Raw genomic sequence first — 13,631 nt, forward strand, 5'->3', positions numbered from 1 at the left:
ACGGTCATGTCGGAGGATTCAACGACCCGGGTAACAAGTTATGCAGCAAAAGCAACCGTCAGAAGTGGGACGAGCATAGACGAGTGGCTTTCATGATAACCTTTTTGGGCCTTTTGGTATTTCCAAGGAAAGATGGAAACATTGATCTGAAAATAGTCGGGATCGTCAGTACCTTGCTCATTCAAGATAAAAGCACTCTTGCTCCTATGATAATATCTGATATCTTCCGAGTTCTCACAGCCTGCAAAGCCAGAGGGAACTTTTTCGAGGGGTGTAACTTGTTGCTAAAAATATGGATGACTGAGCATCTCTGCCCCCATTCCCAGCTCTTGAGTTATGGTTCCTCGAAGAAAACTTGCATAGAAGAGTTCTACACAAGAATCAAGGGGGTTAGTCTACCCGAGGGACTTACGGCGTAGACATCATTCTTTCGGACCCTCGCCGCCAGCCAAATACAGTGGACACTAGGATGGTTGCCTGTGGATGAAATCATATATATGCTAGCCACTGGACCCCATTTCCTTTTGATGGGACTCCGGAGTATTCAGCCATATGCCCTGTATCGAGTCTTGAGACAGTTGGGGAGATGCCAAATAGTTCCGAAAGATGAAGATCTTAGTGACCAAGTAGTCGAGATCGGGCCCAATGGACAGTTTCCTGAAGCAGCAATCCGACAAATTTGGAGCGAGTGTCAATACTTAACAGCCAATACATGTGTACGTCATCGGTCCAAGGGTGAAGTTTCGCCGGGATACCTTGCTTGGTTTGGGAAAGAAATCGAGTTTGGGAGACCGGCCAAAAGTCCCCATCTCCAGAAGTTCGTCTAGGCATCGCAAGAACAGTGGGATTGGTTGGTAAAAGAAGAGAGTTACAGGGCAGAAATAGGCAAGCTGAGGCAACAGATTAGAAACCTGGAATTTGAAAATAGTCTGCAAGTTGATGCCGATCGGGGAGAAAAGAGCAAATTGGCCCAAGAAAACGAGGCGCTGAAAGCCCAAATCCGACAGATGAGGAGAGATGCTGACAAACAACAAAGGAGTCGGTCGGATGAGCAGTTAGTAAAAGGGTTGAAAAAGGAAATTGGTGAGTGCCGGGATGATTTGAAGAAATCTGAGGATACCATAGCACAACTCCAGGCACAAGGAGCAAAAAGAACAAAAGAGCGCACATAGTACTTACAGCAGGCAAGGAAAGATTATGAAAAGACTATTGTCAGTCTAAAAAGGAAGGTGACCACCCTAGAGAGCAAGACGGCTCAACAAGCCAAGGCTTTTGAAACCGAGAGTAAACACTGCTGTAATCTGATGGCCTTGATGGAAAATGAAATACAGCAGTTACGGAAACAACATCTGCATGATTCTCGGGTTTTGAAGGCTAGAGGGGATCAGATAGAATGCCTACTCCTAGAGAAAGACCGAACCAGGAACAAGATTCTGACTATTGCTCGTGCTATCACCAGGAAATGTCAGGAGTGTGAAAACATGACCTGTACTACCTTCTTCTCGGCGGTGATGATATTCATGAAGCACTTCATGTATGAATTGGAACAGCTAGAGAGGAACCTTGCACCTAAGCCCGCGGCGAGGCCGAATGACGCCCCACGGGCACCCAAATTTAAAACCTTAATGTGTTCTTAGTTTGAATCTGCATTTTCTTTCTCTTAGAGTCTGTTGTCTGTTAGAGTCTGTTTTTATTTCGCATCAGAGTATGTCGGTAGTTCGTACTTGGTTTGGTTTCGAGTCTGTTATTTTCCTTTCTAAGAAGCGTCTGGTTTGTAATAGAATGTTTGTTAATGAAAAATTAAAAATTTCCAAAAAATTATCTTTTTGCTTTTCGTACTTATAGGGCAGAACTACGCCCGGTCTGATTCATGCGGGGACATGATACGTAGGCAATCCACATAAGATTCGACCACCACTAAAAAGAAAAAGAGAAAAGAAGAAAAGAAAGAAAATAAAATGAGAGATAAAGAAAGTTTCGGAAACACTTAAACGAGGCACAAACAAAGTAAGCCGGAATGACGCATGCGGTCGAAGCAAAGACATGTTAGAAATGGTTAAACTGCCTAGGAACATTGCATCCCCCAACATGAAATTGCAATATGTGTTAAACTCTAACGCTAACAAGTTTGTTGTTGATCCAGAGATTTCGAACCAGTTAGTTTGTTAGAACGTTCTGGCAGATTACCATTACCAAACAAGATCCAAAGGGCCCATACTAAAAAGCATGACTAGTTCAGACCAAAGTGTCGAGGATGAAAGGACGGAGAATCAAATGCTGAAGGAGGAAATGGATAAGATGAGACTGGAGATGAAAGAAATGCAACTGGCCTTAGCTAGGGTACAAAAGGTGCCTAACCCTCCCATTATTCCCACTCTCCTACCAGGACACATGCCGGAATACCCTTCCCCCGGCCCTTCGACAAGCTTCCCCAGTCACCAATACTATCATGGAAGAAATGCCTATGATCCCCAAGCTTCACAACCCAATCAGAACCCTCCCTCACCAAATGTCCCCGTTTTCCTGGCACCCCCGCCAGCCACGTTGCAAAGATCATCCAGCGAGCCATTGTTTCAGGCTCACGATAACCAATATTACCCCCTGAACCAACCTTCAAAGCACCCGAGCCTTATACTTATAATACTCACTTCGAGATCCCAGTAGAGACTGAAAAGCCGGCTAAGAGCCCAGAGGAAGACGAAGTGCTTCAAAAGTTTAAAAGCCTGGAGCAGTCCTTCAGGAATATCCATGGGTTGGGCAACCAAGTCAGTGTGGCCTACAAAGATCTGTGCCCATTCCCAGACGTTCAATTGCCGGCAGGGTTCAAGATGCCAAAATTTGATCTATACGAGGGGCACGGTGATCCAATGGCACATTTACGAGGGTTTTATAGTAAGATGAGAGGGGCCGGGGGAAAAGACGAGTTGCTGATAGCTTACTTTGGTCAGAGTCTGAGCGGTTCTGCACTGGAATGGTACACAAGACAGAATCCAAGCAGGTGGTACACCTGGGATGATTTAGCACAGGCATTTGCAGGTCACTTTCAGTACAACCTTGAGATCGTCCCTGACCGTCTCACATTGCTGAAACTTGAGAAGAAGCCTGGGGAAAGCTTCCGAGAATTTGGGTTTCGCTGGAGAGAACAGGCAGTAAGAGTTGATCCTCCGATGAGAGAGGGGGAGATGGTGGACTACTTTCTGCAGACTCTAGAGCCAACTTACTTTGGTCACTTGGTGACGTCAGTTGTCAAATCTTTCAACTAGGTGGTGAAAATGGGCGGTATGATTGAAGAGGGACTTAAGTCCAACAAAATCTTGAGCTATTCGGCGATTAAAGCAACCACTCAGGCCATCCAGAGCGGCACGGGAGGTGCGCTCGGAAAGAAGAAAAAAGAAGATGTCGCAACAGTCGAGGCAGGTACTTGGTACAGATCCAGAGGTCCCCCTCTCACTACCAACCTAGACCCCATCACTCAAATTACCCACACATTCCATACGGCCCTCCACAGCCCTACTACCCACCACAAGAGCCACATTTCTCTGTCCATCATGTCCAAACTTACACCCAGCCTCCGGTTCGCCCGCAATGGCATGCACCGGCTCCCCAGAATACATACCCGCCTCCACAAAACACATATCCACCTCCACAAAACACATATCCACCACCAAGGGCCTACAAGAATCCTTCGGGACCAGGTTTCCATGGGAATCAGACTTTCAGGAATGAAAGGGTGCAGAGGTCGAGAACATTCACTCCGCTGGGAGAAACCTATACTACTCTATTCCACAAATTAAGGCAGTTAGGCCTATTGAGTCCTGTGGAGCCCAAGTTGCCAAATCCCCTTCCAAAAAATCTGGACCACTCGGTAAGCTGTGAATATTGTTCGGGGGCTCCCGGGCACGATACTGAGAAGTGTTGGAAGTTGAAGACTGCCATACAAGATCTTATTGACACAAATAGGATCGAGGTCCAGGAGCCAGAGGCACCCAACATCAATCAGAACCCTTTGCCAGCACACCATGAAACCCATATGATCGAACTCGTGCACGAAGTAGGGGAGCTAAATAAACCCTCACAGGCAGTGATGATGATCCGTGCTAGTCCAAAATAAAAGTCGACAGGTGGAGAAGAGGTGGTACAGTTGGAAAAGGTAGACGTCAAGCCAGTAGTGGTGATGGGGAAGAGTTCGCCTGTTGTTGCAAAGAATCCAGAGCCGGTCAAATGCGAGGGGTACCAAGCATGCCAGCATGCATAGGGCCAGTTGTCATCAGGCTAATAATGCAGATGCCGATAACTAGCGAGAAAGCAGTGCCATGGAGCTACAGCAGAGCGATGGTAATGTACAAAGGGAAGGAGGTTGTGGAAGAAGTATGTGAGGCCCAGGGCTTAACTCGTTCGGGAAGGTGTTTTGCTCCCGTAGAGTTAAGAAGGTCCAACCCAGCAGTGGTAAAGAAGCCAGTGACGGAGGAAGAGGTTGAGGAGTTTTTGAAGAAAATGAAGGCATAAGACTACTCCATTGTGGAGCAGTTAAGAAAGACCCCGACACAGATTTCGTTGCTATCCTTGTTAATCCATTATAGCGATCATTGCCAGGCACTGATGAAAATCCTAAACGAGGCCCATGTTCCAAATAAAATCTTCGTAAACCACTTGGAGAGGATAGTGCACAAAATCTTCGAGGTAAACCGAGTGACGTTTTCTGATGATGAACTGCCGACAGAAGGTACAGAACACAACAAAGCCCTCTACTTGACCGTGAAATGCGAAGACTCGGTGGTCACCCGAGTATTGATTGATAATGGGTCAAGCGCCAACATCTGTACTTTGGTTACTCTGAACAAGCTGAAGGTTGATCATGACCGGATTCACAAGAATAGCGTCTACGTCCGAGGTTTTGATGGGGGTGGTACTGACACGGTGGGTGATATCATACTGGAATTAACCATTGGTCCAGTTGAATTCACCATGGAATTCCAAGTGGTAGACGTGGCAGTATCATACAACCTTCTATTGGGGCGACCCTGGATCCATGCCGCCAAAGCAGTGCCTTCTACATTGCACCAGATGGTGAAATTTGAGTGGGACAGGCAGGAGATAGTGGTTCACGGGGATAACGGTACAGGCGTTGTGAGTGATGCCGTTGTGCCATTCATAGAAACTGATGACGACAAAGGTCCATGGGTGTACCAGGTTTTCGACGCGGTTTCAGTGGATAAAATTTTTGAAGGCGAGGACCTTCCACTTTCCAGGATCGCAGCTGCGACCTTCATGGTAGCCTCAGAAATGTTGAACAACGGGTTTGTACCAGGAAAAGGTTTGGGGGTTGATCTGCAAGGTATGGTCCAGCCAGTTTCTTTGCCCAAGAACCTGGACACTTTCGGGCTAGGATTCAAGCCTACGGCAGCAGGTGTAAGGCAGGCCCGAAAGTGGAAGAAAAAAGTTTGGGTTCTTCCCAAGCCAGTTCCACGTCTCTCCATATCCTTTGTCAGAGCAGGTATTAGAAAGTTGTCGGTCCCAAAAGTTCTCGGACCATTGATTGGGCCAGATGGAGATTTGAATGAGGGTTTTGAAAGGCTGTTTGTCGATGTCAACATGATAGAAGCTGGAGAAGGGTCTAGTAGGGCAGATATATAGTTTGTGGGACCTAGGGTCAATATCAACAATTGGGCAGTTACTCCTCTTCCTACCCGCAGGGAGTCGTGGTAGTGAGCTCTGATTTTTCTTTCTTGTTTTTGGATTATTCCAGGGTTGTAATCCAGTTTTGTTTTGTATTCGGCAAAGTGTGAAACTCTGTTATCCCGTATTTTAATAAAGTGAAAGCTTTTCTTTTCTTATTTTGTTCTAATTTTGTTTTCTTCTTTTCTCTTTCTGAACAGTTCTCTTTATATTGGTTCTAATGACATGGCATGCACAACGGATCTTCAACCCAGTCTAAAAAATCAATCTGATTCCGAACTAATTGTACAAGAGGGTGATTATGATGATGAATCGGAATACGATGAGGATGAAGCCTTCGAAGAGATAAGCAGAGAGTTAAGCCAGTTTGAAGAGAAATCCAAACCCAACTTAAATGACACAGAAGCCATCAACCTAGGGGATGCAGTTGATATCAGGGAAACTAAAATAAGCATCCACATTGCACCGAATATCAGGGAAAAACTAATCAAAGCACTTATTGAGTTCAAAGACGTTTTTGCATGGTCGTATGATGACATGCCAGGGTTAAGCATGGATTTAGTGGTTCACAAATTTCCCATTAACCCGGCATGCCCTCCCGTCAAGCAGAAATTGAGGAAGTTCAAAACAGACATGAGTGTGAAGATTAAAGAGGAATTTACCTAGCAGCTGCAAACAAAGGTTATTCGGGTCACTCGATATCCTGATTGGTTGGCTAATGTGGTGCCAGTGCCGAAGAAAGATGGGAAGATTAGAGTGTGTCGATTACCGCAATTTGAATAGGGCAAGCCCCAAGGACAACTTCCCATTACCCAACATCCATATATTGATCGATAATTGTGTCAGACGTGAGATCAGGTCTTTTGTAGATTGTTATGCTGGGTATCATCATATTCTGGTGGATGAAGAATATGCGGAAAAGACGGCGTTCATTACGCCATGGAGGACTTATTACTACCGGGTAATGCCATTTGGTTTGAAGAATGCTGGGGCAACGTACATGAGAGCAATGACTACGGTGTTTCATGACATGATACACAAAGAGATTGAGGTATACGTGGACGATGTGATCATAAAATCCAAGCATCAGGAAGACCATGTAGCAGACCTGAGGAAGGTTTTCCAAAGACTTCGAAGGTATGATATTAAGCTCAACCCGACCAAATGTGCATTTGGTGTTCCATCTGGCAAGCTGTTGGGATTCATCGTCAGTCGGCGAGGCATTGAGTTGGACCTGTCAAAGATCAAATCCATCCAAGATTTGCCACCGCCGAAGAACAAGACAGAAGTAATGAGTCTGTTGGGAAGGTTGAATTATATCAGCAGGTTTATTGCTCAACTCACAGCAACTTGTGAACCCATTTTTCGGCTACTGAAGAAAGATGCTGCGGTAGAATGGACGGCAGAATGTCAGGAAGCATTTGACCAAATCAAAGGATATTTATCAAATCCACCTGTGTTGGTTCCACCTGAGCCGGGAAGACCGTTAATTCTTTATCTAACGGTCCTGGAGAATTCGTTTGGCTGCGTACTGGGGCAACACGACATTACAGGAAGGAAGGAGCAAGCCATCTATTATCTCAGCAAGAAGTTTACAGGCTATGAGGTTAAGTACACTCAACTCGAGAAGACATGTTGCGCCCTAACTTGGGTGGCCCAGAAATTGAAGCATTATCTGTCATCATATACTACTTATCTCATTTCACGCTTGGATCCATTGAAGTATATTTTCCAAAAGCCTATGTCCACAGGGAGATTGGTGAAATGGTAGATATTACTCACAGAATTCGACATCGTCTATGTGACGAGGATGGCCATGAAGGCCCAAGCATTGGCGGATCACTTGGCTGAGAATCCTGTTGATGAAGAATATGAGCCATTGAGGACGTATTTTCCTGATGAAGAAGTGATGCATATAGATGAGTCAGAATTAACCAAGGAACCAGGGTGGAAACTTTTCTTTGACGGAGCTGCAAATGCGAAGGGAGTTGGAATAGGAGCGGTACTTATTTCTGAAACAGGACATCATTATCCTGTTACGGCTCAGCTGCATTTCTATTGTACCAACAACATGGCTGAGTTTGAGGCATGCATTTTGGGTCTACGGCTAGCTGCAGACATGGATGTCCAGGACGTTTTGGTCTTGGGAGACTCGGACCTCATGGTGCATCAGATTCAGGGTGAATGGGAAACAAGGGATTTGAAACTCATACCATATCGACAATGCTTGCTTGATCTGAGTAAACGATTTCAATCAGTGGAGTTCAGACACATCCCAAGAGTTCACAATAAGGTTGCCGATGCTTTGGCCACTTTAGCATCGATGTTGCTCCACCCAGACAAAATTCATGTTGACCCATTGCATATTCAGGTTCGTGATCATCATGCTTATTGTAACATGATAGAGGAAGAAATGGATGGCGAACCATGGTATTATGATGTCAAGGAATATCTCAGGATGGGGATATACCCGGAGCAGGCCACCGGAGATCAAAAGAGAGCCATTCGGCGATTGGTAAATGGATTTTTCCTCAGTGGAGGAGTGTTGTACAAAAGAACCCCAGATTTGGGATTGCTGAGATGTATAGATGCTAGTCAAGCCACGACAGTTATGACAGAGGTACATGCTGGAGTTTGTGGGCCACATATGAGCGGATATGTGTTGGCGAAGAAGATTCTTCGAGCAGGGTACTATTGGCTCACTATGGAGCATGATTGTATCAATTTCGTACGGAAATGCCACCAGTGTCAGATACATGGAGATCTGATTCATTCTCCGCCGACAGAATTGCATACAATGTCAGCACCATGGCCATTTGTTGCCTGGGGCATGGATGTCATTGGAACTATTGAGCCGGCAGCTACCAATGGTCATAGGTTCATTCTGGTGACCATTGCTTATTTCACTAAGTGGGTTGAAGCTAAAACTTTCAAGTCGGTAACCAAGAAGGTAGTGGTAGATTTTGTTCATTCCCATATCATCTGTAGATTTGGGATCCCCAAAGTGATCATCACGGATAATGGTGCTAATCTTAACAACAGTTTGATGAAAGAAGTATGTCAGTAGTTCAATATTACACACCGCAATTCCACCCCATATCGTCCCAAGGTGAATGGAGCAGTTGAAGCAGCCAACAAAAACATAAAGAAGATACTTCGGAAAATGGTAGAAGGTTCAAAGCAATGGCATGAAAAATTACCATTTGCATTGTTGGGTTATCGGACTACTGTCCGTACTTCAGTAGGGGCAACTCCTTATTTGTTGGTATATGGAACTGAAGCAGTAATACCGGCGGAAGTTGAAATTCCATCCCTTCGGATTGTCGCTGAAGCTGAGGTTGATGATGACGAGTGGGTCAAAACCCATTTGGAGCAGTTGAACTTGATTGATGAAAAGAGATTGTCAGCAGTATGTCATGGTCAGTTGTATCAAAAGAGGATTGCGAGAGCATATAATAAGAAGGTGCGTCCCCGGAAGTTCGAAGTGGGCCAGCAAGCGTTGAAACGCATCCTCCCACATCAGGCTGAGGCAAAGGGCAAGTTCGCCCCGAATTGGCAGGGGCCATTCATTGTAACCAAAGTATTGTCCAATGGCGCTTTATGTTTAACAGATATCGAAGGGAAATGCGTCGACATGGCTATCAATTCTGATGCAGTTAAGAGATATTATGTATGATTTCTTTTAATTGTAATTGTTGTTTGTTTGTACTTGCCATTTATCGGAGAATGAAATGACGGGGGCAATTCTTTATTCTATCCAAACACTTTAACCTTTGTTTCCCCTTTTGAGCCTTATTTTATTCTTTCATACCCCTCTTTTGGAATCAGTAATGAAAATGAAAGAAAAAGAGAAGAGAAAAAATAATGATAATAAAGACAAAAGAAAAGTCACAAGAAAAACAAAGGAATTGGGAACTACGTTTGACCTGATTCCTCAAAGAAGGATACGTAGGCGCCTCACGGCTCGGTCATAGTGTAACATAGTGTAACAAAAAATAAAAATCCCCAAGCAAGAAAAACTGGGGCAGAAGTTTGTGTTGGTAATTTTGGAAAGAAAGTTCGATTTCAAGAGTTGTAATGTTTTACCCATCAAAATTATTTTGAACCTTTTGATACCCCTTTTCTTTTAGCCATACACAAAAACCCATATTGATATCCAAAAAGACCTCCCGATCAGTATCCGAGAAGTGCCAAGTCATGCAAACGGAAGTCGGGAATAACACTCTGGTCCCCAACAGAGAAGATGATTATAAGCTGGAAATGAATTGATAGCCGAGAGAATCCCCGGCAGAGAGAGTCATAATGGTAACACTCCAATCCCCAGCTGAAAAATAAAATAAAATGAGAGAGAGACTTATCAGTGAAAACCTCCACAGGCACCATAAGGCGACGAAAGTCGAGAGAAATAAAATGAGAGAGTCTTATCGGTAAAAACCTCCACAGGCACCATAAGGCTACGTAAGTTGAGAGAAATAAAACGAGAGAGTCTTATCGGTGAAAACCTTCATAGGCACCATAAGGCGACGGGAGTTGAGAGAAATGAGAGAGTCTTATTAGTGAAAATCCCTCGAAGGGCACTATGAGGCGATAAGACAAGATTGGCGGAAAGGATCCGCATTTGGCAAAGAGTTGAGTGCCTGTTTATCCACAGCAAGATGAGGCCGTCCGAAAGATTGATTGATACAAATAGACTGGGTTGACTAATCCGGAATGCACGACATGATCGTTGGGATCAATTATATCATTCAAATAAGTTCTTTTCTTTCTTTTTCCCCAGCATTTGTTCAGAAAGACTTCTTTTTTTCTATTTTTTGAAATCATTATTTTTTCATTTCTTGGTCTAAAGACTTTATCTCCCCAGCAGTTTGTTTTTGAAAAGGATTTTCAGAGCTTATTACCAGTCTCCAAGATGGAGCAAAAGCACAATGTGGATAGGATGGGCCAAAGATAATGCAATGGAACGAGAAAGACGCTCGTTGCAAGACTAAATGATGGATTGGTCTAGGATTCCAGGGGAAGTTGGAGAAAAATAGAAAAAACAACAATGGAAAAGTTATGGATCAAACTCCAAGAGGATCCCCAGCAGATTTGCAAGATGCAGGAACAACTCCGATAGATTATCGACCAAGTTCTGCGATGGTCGGATAACACAGAGCGAGGAGGGAAGGAAAAAGAAAAACTATCCCCAGCAGGATATCATCCCCAACAAATAATATCATCCCCAGCAAGTTTGTAATAAAACGCAAAGCAGGGAAAGGAAAAAGGGAAAAATCATCCCCAACAAGAGTGGCACGACCACTCACCACGTTTTAAACTAACAAATTTTTCTTTGATTTGAAGCAGGGAAAGGAAATGTTATTGACAGCGGGAAGACATGGCCACAAAGAAGATTATCAAACTGGGCCAGAAAATTTTCTCTCATTGCGAAAATTTTCTTGAAATCAGATACCCACTTGGGGAAGATGAAAGATAACACAAGTTTTGAAGGAAGTGGAATACCCAGCAGTTTACGGGAGAAGGCAATACAAGTTTTAAAGAAAGCAATCTTGGAAGAAGCAAGATAACCCAAAGTTTTAAAGGTAGTGGCCTTTGAATCAGTATCATCCCCACCATTGTTAAAAGGAGGAGAGTAGCTAGTCTTAAAGAAGAAAGATAATCCTCAGCAGTGTTATCCCCATCAGGTTTCAGAGAAGTGAAAGCACTAGCTTTAAGGGAAGTAGTCTTTAAAGAAGGAAGATAATTCCCTAGCAGTGTTATCCCCAGCAGTTTTTCAGAGGAATGAAACACCAGTTTTGAGGGAAGCAGTTCTGAAAGAAGATAATTCAAGATCGAAGGAAAATGGTTCAGGAGGCAGGAAGGAACAACATCAATAAAACACATTTTTAAGAAGTAGTTGAAGTCAGGAGCCCGCCTGGAGAATGAAGGTGTTATATTTTCAAGTTGTAGTTGAAGTCAAGAGCCCGCCTGGAGAATGGAGGTGTTATATTTTCAAGTTGTAGTTGAAGTCAGGAGCCCGCCTGGAGAATGGAGGTGTTATATTTTTAAGAAGTTGTTGAAGTCAGGAGCCCGCCTGGAGAATGGAGGTGTTATATTTTCAAGTTGTAGTTGAAGTCAGGAGCCCGCCTGGAGAATGGAGGTGTTATATTTTTAAGAAGTTGTTGAAGTCAGGAGCCCGCCTGGAGAATGGAGGTGTTGTATTTTTAAGAAGTTGTTGAAGTCAGGAGCCCGCCTGAAGAATGGAGGTGTTATATTTTTAAGTCATTGTTGAAGCCAGGAGCCCGCCTGGAGAATGGAGGTGTTATATTTTAAGGTTTATTGAAGTCAGGAGCCCGCCTGGAGAATGGAGGTGTTATATTTTTAAGTTGTTGACGAAGTCAGGAGCCCGCCTGGAGAATGGAGGTTGTTATCCTTTAAGTTGTAGTTGAGGTCAGGAGCCCGCCTGGAGAATGGAGGTGTTATATTTTTAAGAAGTTGTTGAAGTCAGTAAAGCAGAGGAATACAACCAAAAGCCCCAGCATCAATTCAAGTTCGGAAATCAGAAGGAAGGCAACAGTGGTCAGAAGAAGGCAGTTCAAGCTTCGAAGAAAAAATAATTCGAAGCTCACAAGAAGGAAATAAGCAGTTCAAATTCGGCAATCAAGAGAAGACTATGAGTCAAGACAGAAATAAAGAAACATCAGAGGAAACACCAGTCACCAAGACGTCAAAGCAACAAGAGACACAAGAGCACGACTGAAGATCTAGATAAGATTTGTAACTCATAGACTATAGTTTAGTCTAGCTTCTTGTTTTCTTTTAGCATGGTGTAATAAAGAGATCGAAAAGCAGTAGTAACAACATGCAGCAACAGTAACAGCAAAAGGCAGTCCCATGGTAGTCCCAGCTACCAAAACTTCCCGAACTACATTAACCTGATTCCCTTCTAGCCAGGGATATGTAGGAAACCTTTGAAGCAAAGGTTCGGTTAAATCTTTTCAAAAATGCTTCACACGGAGTATTCCAAAGGGCAAAAATCGCTCGTATCCGCTCACTTTATCTTTGCACGAAAACTCTTTGTGTTTTCGGACAAAGAGGGGCAGCTGTGAGCACGTGATTTTTGCTTCACGAAAACTACTCCCAAAAATGCAAAATAAAATGGTTTTGTGTTGTTTGTGATTTATTTGTATTTTGTCTGTGCATGTTTATTTCTACTTTAATTAAGAAAAATACAAAAATACGTGTTGCATGTGCATTTAGGATTTAATTTTACAATTTGAATCACAAAAAATATGTACTTTACACTTTTTGCATTTAATGTCCGAATTGTGTGATCTTATCCTTATTTGATGTTTAAATTCGTGTGATAGATTATTAAGAGTTAATGTTTTAGTTAATTGTCAATTTTATAATTTAATTAGAATTTTAATTGGTAATTAAAAATCAAAAAAAAAGAAGGAACAAGAGAAGAAGAGTTAAAATCGGATTGGGCTAGTTTTTTAAAAGGAAGTTTCAGGCCCAATGTCACCCCAAATCAGCCCAATACCCGCCCCAATCCAGTCCGTCTCCAGCCTCAGCCAAAACGACGTCGTTTCAGGCATTTCAATCTGGACCGTTGAAATTAACTCGATCTAACGGTCCCAGGCTTCCCTCACATCCCGACCCGTCCATCCCAATAACCGATCCAACCCTAGCACCAAACCAAACGACCCCGTTTCCCTTCCCCAAGTTGATCTGAACTCTCTATCACCCTTAATCCAACGGTTCACATTGATTGACCCTTTTTTAATATATCAAACCCCTCAATGCCCCTAAACCCATCAAACCCCCCCTCTCTGTATCGTCTCCAAGTTCAGAGACCAAATCCCCTCCGAAACCATAGCCGCCCCTCCACTCCTTCGCCGTAAACCCAGCGGCTCCGACTCCGATGACCGCCAAAATAACACCCCTGAACCTCCTAACCACCTTCAACCTGAATC

This window comes from Nicotiana sylvestris, chromosome 3 (genome assembly GCF_000393655.2).
Source record: "Nicotiana sylvestris chromosome 3, ASM39365v2, whole genome shotgun sequence".
Lineage (NCBI taxonomy): Eukaryota > Viridiplantae > Streptophyta > Magnoliopsida > Solanales > Solanaceae > Nicotiana > Nicotiana sylvestris.